A 22551-nucleotide genomic window follows, 5' to 3' on the forward strand; every position below is an offset into this window, starting at 1 on the left:
TTATAAGTGAGAACATGTGGTATTTGGTTTTTTGTCCTTGTGTTAGTTTGCTAAAGATAATGGCTTCCAGTTCCATCCATGTTCCTGCAAAAGACATGATCTTGTTATTTTTATGACTGCGTAGTATTCCATGCTGCTGAATTTTATTGAAAGCCTTTCTGCATCTATTGAGATAGCCAAGTGATTTTGACTGTAGTTCTGTTATGTTATTCCACTTTATTGATAGCTCCCTTTGTCCCTTCGCACACAATTAAAAACCTGAAATAGACTAAAGTACAGTTTATTATAATGACTTTTTAATTTATTTTTATTTTTTTTTATTTTTTTTTATTATACTTTAGGTTTTAGGGTACATGTGCCCAATGTGCAGATTTGTTACATATGTGTCCATGTGTCATGTTGATTTCCTGCACCCATTAACTCGTCATTTAGCATTAGGTGTATCTCCTAATGCTGTCCCTCCCCCCTCCCCCCACCCCACAACAGTCCCCGGAGTGTGATGTTCCCCTTCCTGTGTCCATGAGTTCTCATTGTTCAATTCCCACCTATGAGTGAGAACATGCAGTGTTTGGTTTTTTGTCCTTGCGATAGTTTACTGAGAATGATGTTTTCCAGTTTCATCCATGTCCCTACAAAGGACACGAACTCATCCTTTTTTATGGCTGCATAGTATTCCATGGTGTATATGTGCCACATTTTCTTAATCCAGTCTATTATTGTTGGACATTTGGGTTGGTTCCAACTCTTTGCTATTGTGAATAGTGCCGCAATAAACATACGTGTGCATGTGTCTTTATAGCAGCATGATTTATAGTCCTTTGGGTATATACCCAGTAATGGGATGGCTGGGTCAAATGGTATTTCTAGTTCTAGATCCCTAAGGAATCGCCACACTGACTTCCACAATGGTTGAACTAGTTTACAGTCCCACCAACAGTGTAAAAGTGTTCCTATTTCTCCACATCCTCTCCAGCACCTGTTGTTTCCTGCTTTTTTAATGATGGCCATTCTAACTGGTGTGAGATGGTATCTCACTGTGGTTTTGATTTGCATTTCTCTGATGGCCAGTGATGATGAGCATTTCTTCATGTGTTTTTTGGCTGCATAAATGTCTTCTTTTGAGAAGTGTCTGTTCATGTCCTTTCCCCACTTTTTGATGGGGTTGTTTTTTTCTTGTAAATTTGTTTGAGATCATTGTAGATTCTGGATATTAGCCCTTTGTCAGATGAGTAGGTTGCAAAAATTTTCTCCCATTCTGTAGGTTGCCTGTTCACTCTGATGGTAGTTTCTTTTGCTGTGCAGAAGCTCTTTAGTTTAATGAGATCCCATTTGTCAATTTTGATTTTTGTTGCCATTGCTTTTGGTGTTTTAGGCATGAAGTCCTTGCCCACGCCTATGTCCTGAATGGTATTGCCTAGGTTTTCTTGTAGGATTTTAATGGTTTTAGGTCTAACATTTAAGTCTTTAATCCATCTTGAATTAATTTTTGTATAAGGTGTAAGGAAGGGATCCAGTTTCAGCTTTCTACATATGGCTAGCCAGTTTTCCCAGAACCATTTATTAAATAGGGAATCCTTTCCCCATTTCTTGTTTTTGTCAGGTTTGTCAAAGATCAGATAGTTGTAGATATGCGGCACCATTTCTGAGGGCTCTGTTCTGTTCCATTGATCTATGTCTCTGTTGTGGTACCAGTACCATGCTGTTTTGGTTACTGTAGCCTTGTAGTATAGTTTAAAGTCAGGTAGCATGATGCCTCCAGCTTTGTTCTTTTGGCTTAGGATTGACTTGGCGATGCGGGCTCTTTTTTGGTTCCATATGAACTTTAAAGTAGTTTTTTCCAATTCTGTGAAGAAAGTCATTGGTAGCTTGATGGGGATGGCATTGAATCTATAAATTACCTTGGGCAGTATGGCCATTTTCACAATATTGATTCTTCCAACCCATAAGCATGGAATGTTCTTCCATTTGTTTGTATCCTCTTTTATTTCATTGAGCAGTGGTTTGTAGTTCTCCTTGAAGAGGTCCTTCACATCCCTTGTAAGTTGGATTCCTAGGTATTTTATTCTCTTTGAAGCAATTGTGAATGGGAGTTCACTCATGATTTGGCTCTCTGTTTGTCTGTTATTGGTGTACAAGAATGCTTGTGACTTTTGTACATTAATTTTGTATGCTGAGACTTTGCTGAAGTTGCTAATCAGCTTAAGGAGATTTTGGGCTGAGACAATGGGGTTTTCTAGATATACAATCATGTCATCTGCAAACAGGGACAATTTGACTTCCTCTTTTCCTAATTGAATACCCTTTATTTCCTTCTCCTGTCTGATTGCTCTGGCCAGAACTTCCAGCACTATGTTGAATAGGAGCAGTGAGAGAGGTCATCCCTGTCTTGTGCCAGTTTTCAGAGGGAATGCTTCCAGTTTTTGCCCATTCAGTATGATATTGGCTGTGGGTTTGTCATAGATAGCTCTTATTATTTTGAGATACGTCCCATCAATACCTAATTTATTGAGAGTTTTTAGCATGAAAGGTTGTTGAATTTTGTCAAAGGCCTTTTCTGCATCTATTGAGATAATCATGTGGTTTTTGTCTTTGGTTCTGTTTATATGCTGGATTACATTTATTGATTTGCGTATGTTGAACCAGCCTTGCATCCCAGGGATGAAGCCCACTTGATTATGGTGGGTAAGCTTTTTGATGTGCTGCTGCATTTGGTTTGCCAGTATTTTATTGAGGATTTTTGCATCAATGTTCATCAAGGATATTGGTCTGAAATTCTCTTTTTTGCTTATGTCTCTGCCAGGCTTTGGTATCAGGACGATGCTGGCTTCCTAAAATGTGTTAGGGAGGATTCCCTCTTTTTCTATCGATTGGAATAGTTTCAGAAGGAATGGTACCAGTTCCTCCTTGTACCTCTGGTAGAATTCAGCTGTGAATCCATCAGGTCCTGGACTCTTTTTGGTTGGTAAGCTATTGATTATTGCCACAATTTCAGAACCTGTTATTAGTCTATTCAGAGATTCAACTTCTTCCTGGTTTAGTCTTGGGAGGGTGTATTTGTCGAGGAATTTATGCATATCTTCTAGATTTTCTAGTTTATTTGCATAGAGGTGTTTGTAGTATTCTCTGATGGTAGATTGTATTTCTGTGGGATCGGTGGTGATATCCCCTTTTTCATTTTTTATTGCATCTATTTGATTCTTCTCTCTTTTCTTCTTTATTAGTCTTGCTAGCGGTCTATCAATTTTGTTGATCTTTTCAAAAAACCAGCTCCTGGACTCATTAATTTTTTGAAGGGTTTTTTTGTGTCTCTATTTCCTTCAGTTCTGCTCTGATTTTAGTTATTTCTAGCCTTCTGCTAGCTTTTGAATGTGTTTGCTCTTGCTTTTCTAGTTATTCTAATTGTGATGTTAGGGTGTCAATTTTGGATCTTTCCTGCTTTCTCTTGTGGGCATTTAGTGCTATAAATTTCCCTCTACACACTGATTTGAATGTGTCCCAGAGATTCTGGTATGCTGTGTCTTTGTTCTCGTTGGTTTCAAAGAACATCTTTATTTCTGCCTTCATTTCATTATGTACCCAATAGTCATTCAGGAGCAGGTTATTCAGTTTCCATGTAGTTGAGTGGTTTTGAGTGAGTTTCTTAATCCTGAGTTCTAGTTTGATTGCACTGTGGTCTGAGAGACAGTTTCTTATAATTTCTGTTCTTTTACATTTGCTGAGGAGAGCTTTACTTCCAACTATGTGGTCAATTTTGGAATAGGTGTGGTGTGGTGCTGAAAAAAATGTATATTCTGTTGATTTGGGGTGGAGAGTTCTGTAGATGTCTATTAGGTCCACTTTATGTAGAGCTGAGTTCAATTCCTGGATATCCTTGTTAACTTTCTGTCTCGTTGGTCTGTCTAATGTTGACAGTGGGGTGTTAAAATCTCCCATTATTATTGTGTGGGAGTTTAAGTCCCTTTGTAGGTCACTCAGGACTTGCTTTATGAATCTGGGTGCTCCTGTGTTGGGTGCATATATATTTAGGACAGTTAGCTCTTCTTGTTGAATTGATCCCTTTACCATTATGTAATGGCCTTTTTTGTCTCTTTTGATCTTTGTTGGTTTAAAGTCTATTTTATCAGAGACTAGGATTGCAACCCCTGCCTTTTTTTGTTTTCCAGTTGCTTGATAGATCTTCCTCCATCCCTTTATTTTGAGTCTCTGTGTGTCTCTGCCCGTGAGATGGGTTTCCTGAATACTGCACACTGATGGGTCCTGACTCCTTATCCAGTTTGCCAGTCTGTGTCTTTTAATTGGAGCATTTAGCCCATTTACATTTAACGTTAATATTGTTATGTGTGAATCTGATCCTGTCATTATGATGTTAGTTGGTTATTTTGGTCGTTAGTTGCTGCAGTTTCTTCCTAGTCTCAATGGTCTTTACAATTTGGCATGTTTTTGCAGTGGCTGGTACCGGTTGTTCCTTTCCATGTTTAGTGCTTCCTTCAGGAGCTCTTTTAGGGCAGGCCTGGTGGTGACAAAATCACTCAGCATTTGCTTGTCTGTAAAGTATTTTATTTCTCCTTCACTTATGAAGCTTAGTTTGGCTGGATATGAAATTCTGGGTTGAAAATTCTTTTCTTTAAGATTGTTGAATATCGGCCCCCACTCTCTTCTGGCTTGTAGAGTTTCTGCCGAGAGATCAGCTGTTAGTCTGATGGGCTTCCCTTTGTGGGTAACCCGACCTTTCTCTCTGGCTGCCCTTAACATTTTTTCCTTCATTTCAACTTTGGTGAATCTGACAATTATGTGTCTTGGAGTTGCTCTTCTCGAGGAGTATCTTTGTGGTGTTCTCTGTATCTCCTCAATCTGAATGTTGGCCTGCCTTGCTAGATTAGGGAAGTTCTCCTGGATAATATCTTGCAGAGTGTTTTCCAACTTGGTTCCAATCTCCCCATCATTTTCAGGTACACCAATCAGACTTAGGTTTGGTCTTTTCACATAGTCCCAAATTTCTTGGATGCTTTGTTCATTTCTTTTTATTCTTTTTTCTCTAAACTTCCCTTCTTGCTTCATTTCATTCATTTCATCTTCCATCAGCGATACCCTTTCTTCCAGTTGATCGCATCTGCTACTGAGGCTTCTGCAATCTTCGCATAGTTCTCGAAACTTGGCTTTCAGCTCCGTCATCTCCTTTAAGCCCTTCTCTCCACTGGTTATTTTAGTTATCCATTCTTCTAATTTTTTTTCAAAGTTTTTAACTTCTTTGCTATTGTTTTGAATTTCCTCTTGTAGCTCAGAATAGTTTGATCATCTGAAGCCTTCTTCTCTCATTTCGTCAAAGTCATCCTCCATCCAGCTTTGTTCCGTTGCTGGTGAGGAACTGTGTTCCTTTGGAGGAGGAGAGGTGCTCTGCTTTTTAGAGTTTCCAGTTTTTCTGCTCTGTTTTTTCCCCATCTTTGTGGTTTTATCTACTTTTGGTCTTTGATGATGGTGATGTACAGATGGGTTTTTGGTGTGGATGTCCTTTCTGTTTGTTAGTTTTCCTTCTACCAGACAGGACCCTCAGCTGCAGGTCTGTTGGAGTTTACTAGAGGTCCACTCCAGACCCTGTTTGGCTGGGTGTCAGCAGCGGTGGCTGCAGAACAGCGGATTTTCATGAGCCACAAATTCAGCTGTCTGATAGTTCCTCTGGAAGTTTTGTCTCAGAGGATACCGGGCCGAATGAGGTGTCAGTCTGTCCCTACTGGGGGGTGCCTCCCAGTTAGGCTGCTCAGGGGTGAGGGACCCACTTTAGGAGGCAGTCTGTCTGTTCTCAGATCTCCAGCTGCGTGCTGGGAGAACCACTACTCTCTTCAAAGCTGTCAGTCAGACAGGGACATTTAAGTCTGTGGAGGTTCCTGCTGAGTTTTTGTTTGTCTGTGCCCTGCCCCCAGAGGTGGAGCCTACAGAGGCAGGCAGGCCTCCTTGAGCTGTGGTGGGCTCCACCCAGTTCGAGCTTCCTGGTTGCTTTGTTTACCTAAGCAAGCCTGGGCAATGGCGGGCGCCCCTCCCCCAGGGTCGCTGCCGCCTTGCAGCTTGATCTCAGACTGCTGTGCTAGCAATCAGCGAGACTCCCTGGGCATAGGACCCTCCGAGCCAGGTGCGGGACACAATCTCCTAGTGTGCCGTTTTCCAGGCCCGTTGGAAAAGCGCAGTATTAGGATGGGACTGACCCGATATTCCAGGTGCCGTCTGTTACCCCTTTCTTTGACTAGGAAAGGGAACTCCCTGACCCCTTGCACTTCCCGAGTGAGGCAATGCCTTGCCCTGCTTGGGCTGGCGCACAGTGCACTTCACCGACTGTCCTGCACCCACTGTTTGGCACTCCCTAGTGAGGTGAAACCGGTACCTCAAGCAGAAATGCAGAAGTCACCTGTCTTCTGTGTCGCTCGGGCTGGGAGCTGGAGACCGGAGCTGTTCCTATTCGGCCATGTTGGCTCCACCCCTCTTATAATGACTTTTTAAAAATTACCCTTAGTATACTAGCAATCCCTCTGCAGCTCTGGAAAAGGCAATTAACATTTAAGAGACTGTTTAGTCAAATAGCAATAGGGTGGAAGTGAAATGCTGTCAGAGCAGTGGATGCTGTTAGGGCTTCCCACAGGACGTGGTTCCCTCTGGCTCACACTGTCAAGCTCCGTCTGACTCCACATTGCTAGAGGGCCAGCTTACGTTCTTAACACAGATGCTACATATTTTGCTTTCGCCCTGCATATACTGTCAGCATAAACTGAAGGAAGCATGTATATATGTTATCTCAATTCTTAAGTGCTTCATTTCTTGTGGACAAACAAGAAAGTATGAAAGGTGGTTTTTCCAACTCTGGCTTCTGCAGAAAACTTCAAAGAGGCCAAAGCTGATGTATGAATTTTTATGATTAAGGGGTGCAGCATGTCTTCTCAATCAGGCTTCTGCAAAATCTGGTTGAGAGAGTTTGGTGGATTGATTCAGAAAAGAGTTAGAGGATGCATATTGCTAAATGTGCTTGCCACTAATTAATATCTGCATCTTTTTTTCCAATTCAAACGGGATGAATAAAACAACACAAGGAGATAGTAATAAACATTAATTCAAGGGTGATAAACTTCAGCTATTTAATTCTAAACATTTTAATTAAAAATGAAAGGAGTTCAGAGTATAAGAAAAATGTCCTATAGGGCCAGAGACAAAGGTATAGTGCCAGCCAAGCCATTAAAATTTGCAATATGGATGCCCAAGTGTTTCATTTCATGAATCCCTCATGCTAAGAATAATTTGAGATGGTAATTTATAGGTACAAAGGATTTTTTTTTTTTTTGAGTTAGAGCGTCGCTCTGTCTCCCAGGCTGGAGTGCAGTGGCGTTATCTCAGCTCACTGCAACCTCCACTTCCCCAGTTCATGCCATTCTCCTGCCTCAGTCTCCCGAGTAGCTGGGACTACAGGGGCCTGCCACCACACCCGGCTAATATTTTATATTTTTACTAGAGACAGGGTTTCACCATGTTAGCCAGGATGGTCTTAATCTCCTGACCTCGTGATCGCCGGCCTCGGCCCCCCAAGTGCTGGGATTACAGGCATGAACCACCACGCCCGGCCAGGTACAAAGGATTTTTATACACATTTTCTTAGTAAAACCTCAGAAAATTTCTGTGAGCCTTCTGTGTTCAAATTACATGCTCTTTCATTCAATCCCCACCTAAGATTTACTTGTTTTGCTTTGCTCTTTAATGAAGTACTGTCAGCCCTTTGTATCCATGGCTTCCACATCTGTGGATTCAACCAAATCCAGATCAAAAATATTTAGAAAAAAAACAATTCTGATGCTTAAGTCTGTTATATAAAATGTCAAAGTATTTGTATATAACTTGCATGTATCCTATAACAGACTTAAGCATCAGAGGAATTTGGTACATGAGGGGTGTCCTAGAAGCAATCCCCCGGGGATATCAAGAGATGACTGTATTTTAAATATATAGTCTCAGCTATGTTTCAAAGGAAACTACATGGTTAAGTTGAATTTCAAATTCACTTGGCCAGCAATTGTTAATTATCAAGAGATATGTCAAATTTCTACCCTAAAGAAGCATATGATTTCCTGAATAGAATGACATGGAAGAGAGTAATGGACAGTGATCAATACCACACACTTAATTTCAGAGTGATCATGAAAATGATGGTCCAAATGATAAGACAAACATTGTCTATAGGTTTGAGAGAACCCAAGGAGTATTTTTTGGAGGAGGTAGAATTTTATCTGGACCTCAAAAGGCAGGTAAGACTCAGCTAAGAGGACTGGAAAAGCCACCTCAGACAAGGAAGCAGATATGGCAGAAGTAGACTCCAGTTGGAGAGATACTTTCAGTTGAAGCCAAGAGTTCATGATAGGGGATAGAAGAAAGCAAGCTGGAAAATAGATGAAGATGCAGGTATAGAAGGCTAAATAATTTATCCAATTGGGAGTCATCAAAGATCTTGGAGCAGATAAATACCATGATGATAAATACCGTGTCTGAATATGGAAGTGAAGGGGAGAAAAGGAATTCAATATAACTTTTTGAATATGGATAATGAGAAAAATGGTGTCAGTGACAAAAATAGAGATGTTAGATTGAGAAGTTTTTTCCCCATACCAAACTATGCATGTTTTCATTTGAGATTCCCTTCATTTTGGATTTAATTAATTGAAAGATGTTCTCCAAACTCTAACCTTAACTAAGTACCACTTAGCCCAACTACACAATTGCCATTCTCACTTGAATTTCTAAAGCACCTATCAATTTTAGTTCTACCTAACAGAGGTCTAAACTCCAACCCCCTGCCAATTATTCTTTCCTGAGTCTTCCTCATGTTAGTAGATGTCATCAATCCATCAACAAAAACTCTTGGCTCCATCTAAAAAATATACTTCACATCTGTTTACTTCTTTTCACTTCTACCATTTTTCTCCTTGGTCTAAGCCACTGTTATCTCTAGCTTTGATTATTATGAAATCTTGTTCTACTTGAGCTCCTCTATAATTTATAAAAAAGTCAGAGTAGTGCTATGAAAATATGAAAGGGGTATTTTTAAATCTCCATATCAAAATCTCCAGTAGCCTCCTACTGCATTTAGAACAAAATTTACCTTTTTTCATGGTCCATTAGGTTCTACATGATTGACTCTATTCTTATCTATGACTTCTCCCTGCTTTACCCCATCTCTCTATGCTCTTGCCACATTGCCCTTCTAGAGTAGGTTAAGATATTTCCTTTCTTGAGGCCTTTGTCCCTGTTAATCCCTCATGCTGGAATTCTCTTCCTCCAGGCCTTTGCATAGCTGGTTCCTCTAGTCACTAAGCCTCAGCTCAGATGTCACCTCCTCACTGACATTCACTTAAAAGTAGCCCTTCTCCACTGGCCTCCCCAACACTTTCTATTACAACACTCTGTCTTATTTCATAGCATGCACCACTAACCTTATTTATTCGGTTATTTGAGTATCGCTGCCTCCTTATCCCAATGCCATCCCTTGAGAGGGGATCTAGTCTGCGTGGTTTAGTCCTCTATGCCTTCAGTAGTGTCTGTCATACAGTCAGCTCTCATTTAATATTTGTTAAATGAGCAAACAAAGTCTCTCTTGTATAAGTCAATATAATTCTAGCTATGAGGAATTCCTATTCTGTGCTAGTATTGAGGATGTGAAAATATGAGGGGAAATTAACATTCTTCAGCAAGCACTGCTAGAGATCCAGGAGTTTCCCCCCACAATGGAAAATTTAAACCATGAAGGAAAATAAATGAAGGTTAAATACTAGAAGATATTTGCGGACAGTTATGCATTCATTCCACAGGCTCTGTAAGCCTGTAAACAATCAGGAGTTTATACCACGTCTTAGCTGGTGTTCCGCTGCTGCTATAGAATGGGAAGAAAATGTAGCTTGTCTATCACAGCAGGACTGGTGTCTTGAAAGGCAGCAGGATTTATGTTTTCAAATGTGACAGGCTCTCTCACCCTCAGCTCCCAGAGGGCAGAGACCAAGGACCACATAACCACCAAAGCCAATGCTCTGACCTCTGGAGGATTGACAGGCTCCAGGATGAGTAATGAGTTAGGCCCAGCAGATTATACAGTGCCCCTGAGATGAAGAAAACAGAACAAGAATGGATGAGTGCCTGTGGGAAGAGAAGTGTATCGGCTCTCACACAACCACCGTGCCCTGCGTGACTGGCTTAAACAGAAATCTGGCAGCAAGAGAGGGAACTAAAGGAAGTTAAAAAAAAATAGCAGGCAATCTCCTCCCTTTTCATTCTTTAACTTTCTGATGAGAGAATAAAATGCTGCTACCAGATGTAGCATGTGCTGGCATTAATTATCTCATTCTTCCATCATCAAGAAAGAATCGATTCATATCATCGTTAGCGTGAGACCACTTCAGAGAAAGCAGGATGTTGTTGTAATTAATGGTTCAAGCTCTGGATTCCACGCAGACCTGGACTCAAATTATGGTTGTTATCATTTAGGGCCATGACACCTTTTACAACAGGAACATTTTACTACCACTACATGAGGTTATGTAAGGAAAACATAGACAGTTCATGTGAAATGTTTAATTTAGCACTTGGACCACAGAGCTCTCAATAAATACTAATAAAATATAAAATTACTATTTTACTATCTAATCTATGTTTTTTCTCCCCCGCCCCTCCCATAAAAACCAAGTAGTCTAAATAAGCATAAATTTTCTGCACAAGAAAAATCTGTCTGATGATGTCCTGAATTTGGAAGAAATTGAGGAACTTCAAAAAGTAATTATTCTGTATTTAAAGTATGTGTAGTTCTAGCAAGCCATTCCCACCACCATTACCAAGCATGAGCTACAGAATTTAATCATTAAGGGTAATCACCAAGTAGTTAAATAGTGAATGAATAAGTAAAAACTTAGAATTAAATATAAACTTTTGTTCCAATGCAATTTACTGTTGTTATTTTCCATTCACAAGTTTGGCAAAAAATAAAAAGCTGAATAATAACTTTTGATAACAATAATGTATATGGAAATGCGCTTTCTAATACAGTATTGTTGGAGGCATAAATAGATACAAACTATTTGGAGGACAGTTTCTCAATAACTGCCAAACTCTTTAGAAACATTCCCATTAGATCCAATAATTCCATTTCTAGGAGCTCACCCTAAGAAAATAGCAAAAGAGTTTCACAAAGATATATATATGAGTATCTCATTTTTGGATTGTTTCTAACAATACCTGCACACACACACACACACACACACACACACACAAACTCAACTGTTAATCATTTGAGACTTGGCTAAATAAATGATGGTAAATATTTTATAGACACTAAAAATGATATGTAGATAAACATTGACATTAAAATGGTTACAAAGGGTTATTCATTTAAAATTAAGTTATAAAATAATTTATAGTGTAATCTAATTTTTTCTAAAAATAATTATTTTTATGTATAGAACAGAAAAGCACTTGAAAAGGTATCCTACAAAATATCCACTCTTGTTACTATTTGGCTATAGGATTATAGTTTACTTTTATTTTCTTTATACTTTGGTATTTTAAAAACATTTTATGACGTCCAATTATTTTCCATAATAATAAATCTATTTTAAAAACTTAATAGACTATGAAAAAATCTTTTATATAGAAGTAGTATCTAGGTCTTAACATTTATAACATACAGGACCTTTAAATTATATCGAGTCTCTTGTGAAGGTTCTGTGGATAAGTAATATTTTCCTGAACTTAGAAACATGGCAGCAGTTCTTTGCTATATGAATCACTGAATAAAAAGAGACTAGAAAGGCATCATGATGACACTAAAAATTACCATGCTAACATGGTCAGTGGAATCATTTTTCCTTGGAGTACTATCAGCATTTGCTTATAGCCTCTTGCTTTGTCTTATCAGTAAAATCAATGGTATAGTATTAAATTACTTTTTACCCATTATCACTTGACCAAAATAATGGCTCGACCAAAATAAGGCATTAAAGTATATGCTGCTTCAGCACTTGGTGGGAATGATGCTCTTTGTTTGTTTTCAGTATGCTTGTGAAGAAAAGTCATCTAGTTTTCTGTGACCATTTCTCGTCTCATAAATGTCAAAAATAAATGCCAGTGTCCTGAAAGCATACAAGTAGAAACCACGATAGTGAGAACATTTTGAAAACGTACAGGGGTAACTGCAAGATGTAATTCAAAACAAAAGAAACAAGAAACAGTAGGATAATTTGCAAATAAATATTTTTAAGACTCAATATTGAAAACCCTTTTCTTCCTTTTTTAAAACCAATGAGAGCTTTAAAAAGTCCTGTATTGTTTCCCACTACAACTTACATCATCACTAACACTTACAGCGTAAAGAACACCTCCCTCTTGCCTGTCCTGGGTATTAGTCAGCTTATAGCAGGCACTGAAAGAAAACTCAGATTTTGGCAATAAAAAACATGTTTTACTTGAGTTCTTTTTCTCCTTCCTTCCAAGTCAATGTGTATTTAGTTAATAATTTTGAGACCATTTTGGACTGGATAGAATAACCTTTAAGCCAAATGTACAGCTTATTTCATGGTATGTTTAGAATCAGGTCTATACTGCCAAAGTGAGAAAGAACTTTGGATAAATCTGAGTAGTACAGACAGCTCCTCTGGAAACTTCTAAGCAAAAAAGTTTCCTTGTCTGTCTAAAATTACTTGAATTATCAGAAATTGTTCATTGCACATCTTTGTGTTTCAGGAAACCAACTGAATTTGTTTTTTAATACTCCCCCATTTAATTGGAATCTGTTGACCAAAATAATACATTGGAAAATATGATGACACATAGTGGAAGAATCTTCACCACTCAAAACTACTTGAGTTCTCTCTCTGTGACAGGAAATGCCAAGCAAGTTTTAAATGAATTCCAAGGCAATGCTTAAAGCCAAAGCATAGTGGAAAATATATAAGAGCTATTCAATAAGTATTTATTAATGTCTGTATCTATATTAATCATGTAAAATATATTAGCATATTATATTAGTAACCAGCTAATCTGTACTACACACTTACTCCATGTTAGTCCTCATGCTAAATGCTTTATTCCATTTAACCCTACATAATCTAGCGAGAGATATATTATTATTATCTTTATTTACAGCTGAGAAAACATAGAGAATTTAGGAAGCATACACAAGGTCAGATAGATCAGTACAGGATTAGGTCAGGATTTGATCCCTTAATAGGCTTTGAAATCCTAGTCTGATTTCAGAGACTAACTTTTAGTTACTATGCTATAATTCTTATAGCAGTAGCAGGCATTGAGCAAACTACAAAGAAGTTAAAGGCATGGCCTCAACTCCATAGAATTTCCTCTTCCAAATAAAGTGACTACCTAGAAAGAATGGACTGAGAAGACCGCCGGTTCACTTTGGGAAGGACCTGAATTTTCTGTATTCCGAAGGTTGGTTTGCTAATAATAGAAAATCCCGAGAAATTCTCCCCAAAATAAACTCCTAAACTAATAAGTGAGTTAGGCAAGGTTATAAGCTAAAGGGTAAAAAGTACATAATCAAGTATATTTCTATGTTCTATCAATGAACGCTGAAATTAAACAATACCATTTACATTTCACTCCAATGAAAATTATATACTTAAATATACAATTAACAAGACATGCACAGGATCTATTAGGTTGGTGCAAAAGTAATTGTGGTTTTTGCCATCGAAAGGAATTTTTTTATGCTGAAAATTACAAAATTCAGATGAAATAAATCAATGACTTACACAGAAAGACATACTTTGTTCGTGCATTGGAAGATTCATTTTTCCCAAATTGATGTGCAGTTTTAAAGAAAAATCATTATAATAAAAACCCTGGCTGGGCACAGTGGCTCACGCTTGTAATCCCAGTACTTTGGAAGGTCGAGGTGGGCGGATCACTTGAGGTCAGGAGTTCGGGACCAGCCTGGCCAACATGGTGAAACTCCATCTCTACTAAAAAATACCAAAAAACTAGCTGGGCCTGGTGGCACACGCTTGTAGTCCCAGCTGCTGGGGAGGCTGAGGGAGAATTGCTTGAACCCAGGCAGCAGAGATTGCAGTGAGCCGAGATCGCGCCACTGCACTCCAGCCTGGGTGACAGAGTGAGACTCCATCTCGAAAACAATAAGATAAAATAAAATAAAAAATAAAAAAATAAAAAATAAGAACCCTAACAAGCTTTTTTGTAAAAATAGAGATTATTATGAAATATGAATATGAAATGGCAAAAGAATTAGAATAGCTACAGCAGTGTTGAAAAAGATAAATAAACTGAGAGGAATTAGTCTACCCAATTTTAAGACATATTCTATACCTATAATAATCATGACTGTGAGTAATGTAGAGGATAGACAGATAAATTGAAACAGAATAGAGAACCTAGAAATAGACTCATACAAATATGCCCAATTGACTTTTGCTAAATGTGCTAAAGTATTTCAATGGAGGAAAGATAGTGTTTTCAAAAAATAGTGCTGGAGCAGTTGGATATTTTTAGGAAGAAAAAAAACCTCAACCTAAGTCTCGTACCTTATATAAAAATAAACTTGAGGGAGGCTGAGGCGGGCGGATCACGAGGTCAGGAGATCAAGACCACGGTGAAACCCCGTCTCTACTAAAAACACACAAAAAATTAGCCAGGCGTAGTGGCGGGCGCCTGTAGTCCCAGCTACTCGGAGAGGCTGAGGCAGGAGAATGGCGTGAACCCGGGAGGTGGAGCTTGCAGTGAGCCGAGATTGCACCACTGCACTCCAGCCTGGGCGACAGAGCGAGACTCCGTCTCAAAAATATATATATATAAATAAATAAATAAACTTAAAATAGATCATGGCCATAAATTAAAATGTAAAATTATAAGAATTATATAAAAACATAGAAGGAAATCTTTGGAATCTAAACCTAGACAAAGAGTTCTTAGACTTGATACCAAAATCACAATTTATAAAGGAAACCACCAGTACACGGTACCTCACCAATGTTCAAAACTTTTGTTCTGTGAAAGGCCTTGTAAAGAAGATGAAAAGACCTACTAGAGACCCGGAGAAAATATGTGTAAACCACATATCTGACAAAGGATCCGTATCTACATGTATAAATAACCCTGAAAACTAAACAGTAATAAATAAATAAACAAAGCAAAAAATCCAGTTAGAACATGGGCAAAGGGTATAAAGACCCATTCACTGAAGATATAAAGATACGCAGATGGAAAGTAATCACATGGAAAAATATTCGACTTCATTTGTTATTAGGGAAATACAAATTAAAGCCACAATGAGATATCACTACCTGCCTCTTAGAATTATGAAAATAAAAGAGTAGTGACAATGCAAAATGCTGGCAAGGGTATAGAGAAACTAGATCACTCATGTATTGCTGGTGGGAATGTAAAATTGTCCAGCCACTATGAAAAAGTTTGACAGTTTCTTCTAAAACACTTATCATACAACCCATAAGTTACACCTTTGGGAAGCTTTTGGGAATTTATCCCAAAGAAATAAAGACTTATGTACACAAAAAACGTCTCCTGAATGTTTATCACAAATATATTCATATTACCCAAAACTGGAAACAACCTAGGTGTTCCTTCAACAGGTAAATGGTTAAACAAACTGTTATACAATCATAGCACAGAGTACTCAGAAGAAAAAAAAGGCGGTGGAGGGAACATTACTGATACACAACAGTCTCAAAGAATCTCCAGAAAATTAAACCAATTGAAAAAAAATCAGTTTCTAAGGTTATATACTGTATGACTCGATTCATATAACATTTTTAAAATGACAACACAATAGAAATAAAGAACAAATTACTATAATTATTTGTCAGGGATTAAGGAGTTGAACGGGGTAAGAGGGAAGTGGGTGTGGCTATAAGAAGCAACATGACGAATCCCTGTTGTGATGTAAATGTTCTTCTATATGTCTATTGTATCAATATCAGTATTCTGATTGTGATATTACAGTATAGTTTTGTGAGATGTTAACATTGGGGAAAACTGGATAAAGGGTAGATGGAATTTCTCTGTGTCATTTGTTTTGCACATGAATCTGTAATTATCTCAACATTAAAAGTTTAAGAAACAATAGAACAATTTTTTTTTTTTTTTTTCTGAGACAGAATCTTGCTTTGTCACCAGGCTGGAGTGCAGAGGCGTGATCTCGGCTCACTGCAACCTCCGCCTCCCGGGTTCACACCATTCTCCTGCCTCAGCCTCCAGAGTAACTGGAACTACAGTCAAGTACCACCATGCTCGGCTAATTTTTTGTATTTTAGTAGAGACGGGGTTTCACCATGTTGGCCAGGATGGTCTCGATCTCCTGACCTCATGATCCACACGCCTTGGCCTCCCAAAGAATAATTATTTTTAAAGGAAGGAGTACAGCATTGGACATAAGTTCTTGTCCAGTAACACCACTCAGAAGCCATATGATCTTGGGTAAGTCATACTAACTTTCACAGCCAAAGATTTCTAATGTCTAAATGTGTAGATTAGATAAGTTGATTTTTGAAATTGTGTTCCAGTTATATAATTCTTCCATGGTATTTTATTTCCTAGAAAAGAGTGTTTCCATAAAATATACTTTTCTCCACACAACTGAAATAAAGTACATGGGAATTATTTTAAATCCGGGAAAACAGTCATACCCAAGTGTAAAGATCTTGCACTTAAAAAAGACCAATCTGTTTGCTTATTAATGAAAAAGTCTCTAAAAAGGGTCTTCAACCCAGCACAAGACAGCATTTTCCCAAAATATTAGATATGAGAGACTGGTTTAAGATTAAATTATAAACCTCTACCTTTTCAGCCCATTAGAGAACTAAAGAAATATTTCCTTTCTAGCTATTTTTGATGTTTTCAGAAAGCCAAACTTTTCCCACGCCCTATTTCTCAGGGAGGGGGAATAACCCACATATGTGTGGCAGGTCCTTTAATTCACTTTAGCTTCAGCAATATTGGGTTTGGCTTAGTTGTTAGAACTAACATGTTTACATGACATTTGGGGCACACTTCTTCTGCTCTTCTGTCTGTCACCAGCTGATGGACTCCAAGACAGTCTGGATAAGAATCCATTGCTCTTACTGGAAGCCAGTCTGTCTACAATATATTACCTTCACACGTGGTTTTTTAAAAGTCATTTTCTCTATTAAAAATCTACAAAATATCTTGAAGGAACTTTAAAGTAGAATTGTTATTTAAATACCACATGGCTCTTAAATTCGCAAACAGTTATTATTCTGAGTTCAAATTACATAGGCACTGTTATATACAAAAAACAATAGCATGATGGAATTCCATGTATATAATGCATACCTGGTTGTGTATACGTGGAACTATGGACTAGATGAGGAAATTGATACTCTTGTTATTCCAACCAACTGTGAAAAACATCTTACATGTTAAATGTAAAACTGGGGCCTATGGGCTGTCTTTAAAAAAAAAAAGTTAAGATATTGGAGGACTGTGTGAAGATTTTTGAAACTTATCATACTTGAATTCTTTCCAGAAATTTCAAAGAGTATGCAGAGTTACAGCTTGCTTACGTTCATTACAGCATTTATTTATTATACATTTGTATTGGAACCTGCCATGTATCATGTACTGTCTAAGTGCTAAGGAGAGATACAAATAGGCAATTACCTTAACACAGAGTATTAATTCTATGATGGAGGTGAGTACTAAAGTGCTATAGGAGGACAGGAAATGATCTAACCCAACCTTGAGAAGAGTTTTCACATGCATACTACTGCTTTTTAATCTCAGACTCCCATGTGAACAGCAACATCCTGTTTTTCATGTTATGAATATCAAACGGGTTCCAATGTTTCTAATAGCTGGGTTAGTGATACATCCAGAAATCTTCTGTTAACAACTGACAACTCAAATTCAGACTACCTGGTGCCAAGCAGCCCAGCTCACTTGTCAATATCGTTTATGTAACCTTGACTTTTCATGACAGAGTGGAGGTAAAAATAGACCCACCACCAAATGGTCGTCTATACAGTATGTATTACAGTCTCAGCAGAAGTCTGGCCCCCAGGCTTCTCTGTGGGATGTTCACCTACATAACTTTACTTCTCCTCCTAATAACTCTGGCCTTGTGAGTTTTTCCTCCCTTCTCTAATAAACTAGGCCAATAGTTTCACAGAATTTATTCTGAACCTGGTTACATGACAAGTGAAAACTCAACTGCACTCCTTTGCAAAACAGGCTTCCTGGGTGATGTTGAAATGGAAATCATATGATAGTATGTCAAAGGTTTTTCCCCAGACTTTTCTGACACAAGAGAGTTGGAGCGAAACTGAGAATTCTCATGGACAGAATGACCTTAGGTTCCCCATGTAAGCTCAGCTCTCTCCACTCCAGACTGCTGGACTGTGTTAGTGTCTGGTTTGTCTGATTTGATTATGAACCCCCTGGGCAAGACTTTGTCTAATTCTATGTTCTCTACAGCACCTAGCAATGGTGTTGGCACCATCCAATGCCAAAGGACACTCAATCTCTGTTAACTAATAATAGGATTGACTTCCCAACTCAACATGGTGAGGTTTCTGTCATCTTTATGCCAGTGTCTTTTTCTGATGTGTATTTCTATTTGTGTCTGGAGAGCAAGCTTCATGTGTTACTGATTCACCCCTGGGCTGATCTTCTTTTCAGGAAATGTAGGCATGAAGTTGAGATTTTTTCAACCACAAGTCTTGGGAACACAGACTGCTGAAATATGCTAGGTTACATGAAGGGGAAATGTTTTGGAAAGCATGGCTTTTTTTTTAGCAATCATGGGGATCTTTGTGAGCCAAGGATGCAGACTGGTTAGCAGATGTGACCATAAAACCAGCAAGTCTCTTCAATGCAAATATTTCATTTTAGTTTCTCCATTCCTAAGAAAAACAGTCAGCTTTTTGTTCAATTGACAAGTCTTTATAATGGTATTTCTTTAATTGTACTTCTTGTTTGCTCTAGTATTGAATTATTAATTAAATTTTCCTCATGTTAAATGAGCCATCCTATTGATCTTTGTAGTCATAAATCAGATGTTACATTTGAAATTTTACAGCACAAATATAACAAATGATTTTTCTGTGCAATTCCATCTTAATTCAACTGAAGGTGGAAAATGTCTTCATAAAAAGAGGACTCTTTGTTATATGGGTTTTTCTCTTGCATGTTAAAGAGGAATGCCTCTTTGCAGTTGAGATAAGAGGAAGGCATCTGTCTCCTGCTCGTCCCTGGGCAATGGAATGTCTAGGTGTAAAACCCGATTATATGTTCCATCTACTGAGATAGGAGAAAACCACCTTAAGGCTGGGGTGAGACATGCTGGCATCAATGCTGTTCTTTAATGCACCAAGATGTTTATGTATGTGCACATCAAAGCACAGCACCTTTTTCTTAACCTTGTTTATGACACAGAGACATTTGTTCACATGTTTTCCTGCTGACGTTATCCCCACTATTACCCTATTGTCCTGCCACATCCCCCTCTCCGAGATGGTAGAGATAATGATCAATAAATACTGAGGGAGCTCAGAGACCGGTGCCAGTGCAGGGCACGGGTCCTCCGTATGCCGAGCGCCGGTCCCCTGGGCCCACTTTTCTTTCTCTATACTTTGTCTCTGTGTCTCTTTCTTTTCTCAGTCTCTCATCCCACCTGACGAGAAACACCCACAGGTGTGGAGGGGCAGGCCACCCCCCCTTTATCTTCATTTTACATTTCTTTTAGCATGCTTTGTAATTGGCCTTTAGTGTAAGATTTTAGGCTAATCTGGCTAGGGGTTGGGCTGTGTTTAATGTTTTCTGTACTTGTACATACCAGAGGCCACAAACCTCTCTATATATATTGCTCTTGTCTCCCCTGTGTTGTTTTTTGTTTTTTTTTTTTTGCTTTCCCTAAGAACTCCTCCTCAGAGAGAGCCTACGTCTTGTGCCTCTTTCAGCTGTAATTCTTTGTTATACTGTGTTCTGTAGGTGTTTTGGTGTGTTGGTAAGGTGTTGGGGTGGGGGGAAGGAACATTCCATAACTTTACAATTAAATCTCAGTCTTTACATGGGCCGGTGTCACTCAGCTATGACCTTAACAAGTATTTCTTAGCTTTACTCACCACTTATATGAAACAAGGTGGCTAGAAAGAGCTAGAGAGAAGTAGATGCACTTTTCCCAGTTGGGATAAGGCTCTAGTAATATCTTTTACCCTGGAGGGTGAGCCTTTGTATGGTGATGCTTTGGGTAAGTCACTTTTTTCCCCTTGTGCCAAAGCTACAAGGGGATCTTTCTTGACTCTACCATAAGAGTCTGATGGAGTTCCTGAAGGTAAAGCCCAAGAAAGTGGTGGTGGGGGGGTGGGGCTAACACTGTATTCCTTAGGAGTTTCTCATCCATATGCTCATCCACACTCAGCATGTACAATTCATCAAGTTTGCCATAGAAGTGTTGCTATAAATTTATTGCTGGGACTTCTGCTCCAGGCAAGCAGATCTTGGTAATAACTCTGAATTTGCCTGGTTTGCAGGTGACAATTCAACATGTGACCTCAGGCCTCTACTGGGCCTGAGAAAGGTCATGGTGTTCAGTATGTTTAATTTTTATCTTATAATGACAGGAGTGAAAACTTCCAAGTTCTTGACATGTTGGAGCTGAAACATTATATGACTTTTCACAGGTAAAAATAAATTTGATAAGGGGGTTGAATTATCACTACAAACAATTTGACTACAGTTTATTTAAAAATGTCTTGAAAACCAATTTCCAATGATGAAGTTAAGTGGATAGGGCAATTGAAATGAATAGCAGAGCTTAGCAGGGCTTCCACTGCCAAGTTTGGGACAATTTGTGCATTATAACAAATAATAAGTAGAATAAATTATAATACATTAAACAAAGAAGGAATCTCTAATAAACTAGGCCAATAGTTTCACAGAATTTATTCTGAACCCGGTTACATGACAAGTGAAAACTCAACTGTACTCCTTTGCAACTAATAGCTCTTGATACCTCAAAATAGTAATTTCAAGTGTTGAAGAGAAAATGAATGAAAAGCTCCTTTTCATAGAAACATAACTAGTAAATATGGAAGAAATGATGAAATTAGAAAATCATTTGCTGACACTGTAGTAACTATGATTGATTCAAGCAGTATGAATTCATGGATGCCAAAACCATCAGGGTTAGAATCATTGGAGAACAAGATATTTGCACAGTCTCAAAGTATTATCCCACAGATTACTTAATCACAAAAAGAAAAGAGCATCTTTACAATGAAGAAACTCAGCACACACGCCTTAACCAAGTAATCAAGCTAAATTCTCCAAACTGGGATACACTGACATTGTGTACTTCTGATAGGCTGTTCTGTGAAGGACACAGCATCACCTATGTATTAGTCCTGCCATAAATGTTTCACCTGAAGTTAATTATGAGAAAATATCCATTTTAGGGGATACTGTGTAAAACAAGTATGGACTCTAAAAATATTAGTATCATGAAATTTTTTAAAAGCTAGGAACTACTTTAGATTAAAGGGGGATAGACAGACTTGAAAACTAAGTGCAACGTATGATTCTTTATTGGATTCTGAAAGGAGGCACATGAAAGAAAGATTTCTTTGGGACAGCTCTGGAAATTTGAATATGTACTGGGTTTAGATAATTGCATTATATCAATGTTAATTATTTTAGTGATAGTTATAATTGTGGTTTGTGGGAGAACGTTCTCCTTTAAGGAGAGAAATGTTGAAGTAGTTGGCAGTGAGTGTCATGATGTCTGCAATTAACTTCCAAACAACTGAATGTTAACAACTAGTAAATCTAATTAAAGGGCCCTTATTGCAACTTTTCTACAGGCTTGATATTTTCAAAATTAGGAAAAAGAACAGTAAATAAAATGAATGACGGTAGTAATGATCACTATAAAATCAAATGCTTTATCCTATGTGTGTTAGTTGTCATACAGAGAAAAAGTTAAGCTTACCTTTGATCGACAAACGCATTAGAAAATCTTTTAACAAGCTATATGTGAGTTAATAATTTTTGCAATGAGATCCCAGTTATAGTAAAAAAATCGGCCAACTACACAGAAACATAAAGAATACAGTAGATAGTCCAAAAATTCTTGCAAAAGACATAGAATTTACAAGGGCTTTGGCATACAGTGGTAGGAAATTAGAAGTAGAGTTTTGGATGCAATAAACACATATATTGTATTTATTGCTGCATAAATATGAAATGTCAAAAATATTAATAACAAATATAAATAATTGAAATAAAATGTCCTCCTACCTTAATTAAGCAGTTTCCACAAACTTGTTTTCTTCAAAAGGCTGTCTTTTCACTGTACTGGTTACTCTGACAACATGTGAAATAATGAGAACATACACCTAGTCTTGGCTCTGAAGTTTTCCCTAAATAGGGCATTTTTAACGATGCTTTCTTTCCTGCAAGTGATGGTAAAGTGATTAAAACTATGGCAAAATTCAACATAAAGGTCAGACTGAGTCTTGCCAACTGCTAGAAACTTTC

At 38.1% G+C, this 22551-nt stretch overlaps 1 long non-coding RNA gene across 2 annotated transcripts in view; it reads right to left on the reverse strand.

The window, feature by feature from the left end:
• The window catches only part of LOC134735473 (uncharacterized), a 303786-nt gene that overhangs the window by 56087 nt on the left and 225148 nt on the right, over window positions 1-22551 (reverse strand). For both annotated transcript variants that reach the window (XR_010118623.1, XR_010118622.1), the window contains one exon: window positions 22312-22466. This is a non-coding gene — a long non-coding RNA (uncharacterized lncRNA). The remainder of the gene's footprint in view (window positions 1-22311; window positions 22467-22551) is intronic.

The sequence above is a fragment of the Symphalangus syndactylus genome, chromosome 21, assembly GCF_028878055.3.
Source record: "Symphalangus syndactylus isolate Jambi chromosome 21, NHGRI_mSymSyn1-v2.1_pri, whole genome shotgun sequence".
Classification (NCBI taxonomy): Eukaryota; Metazoa; Chordata; class Mammalia; order Primates; family Hylobatidae; genus Symphalangus; species Symphalangus syndactylus.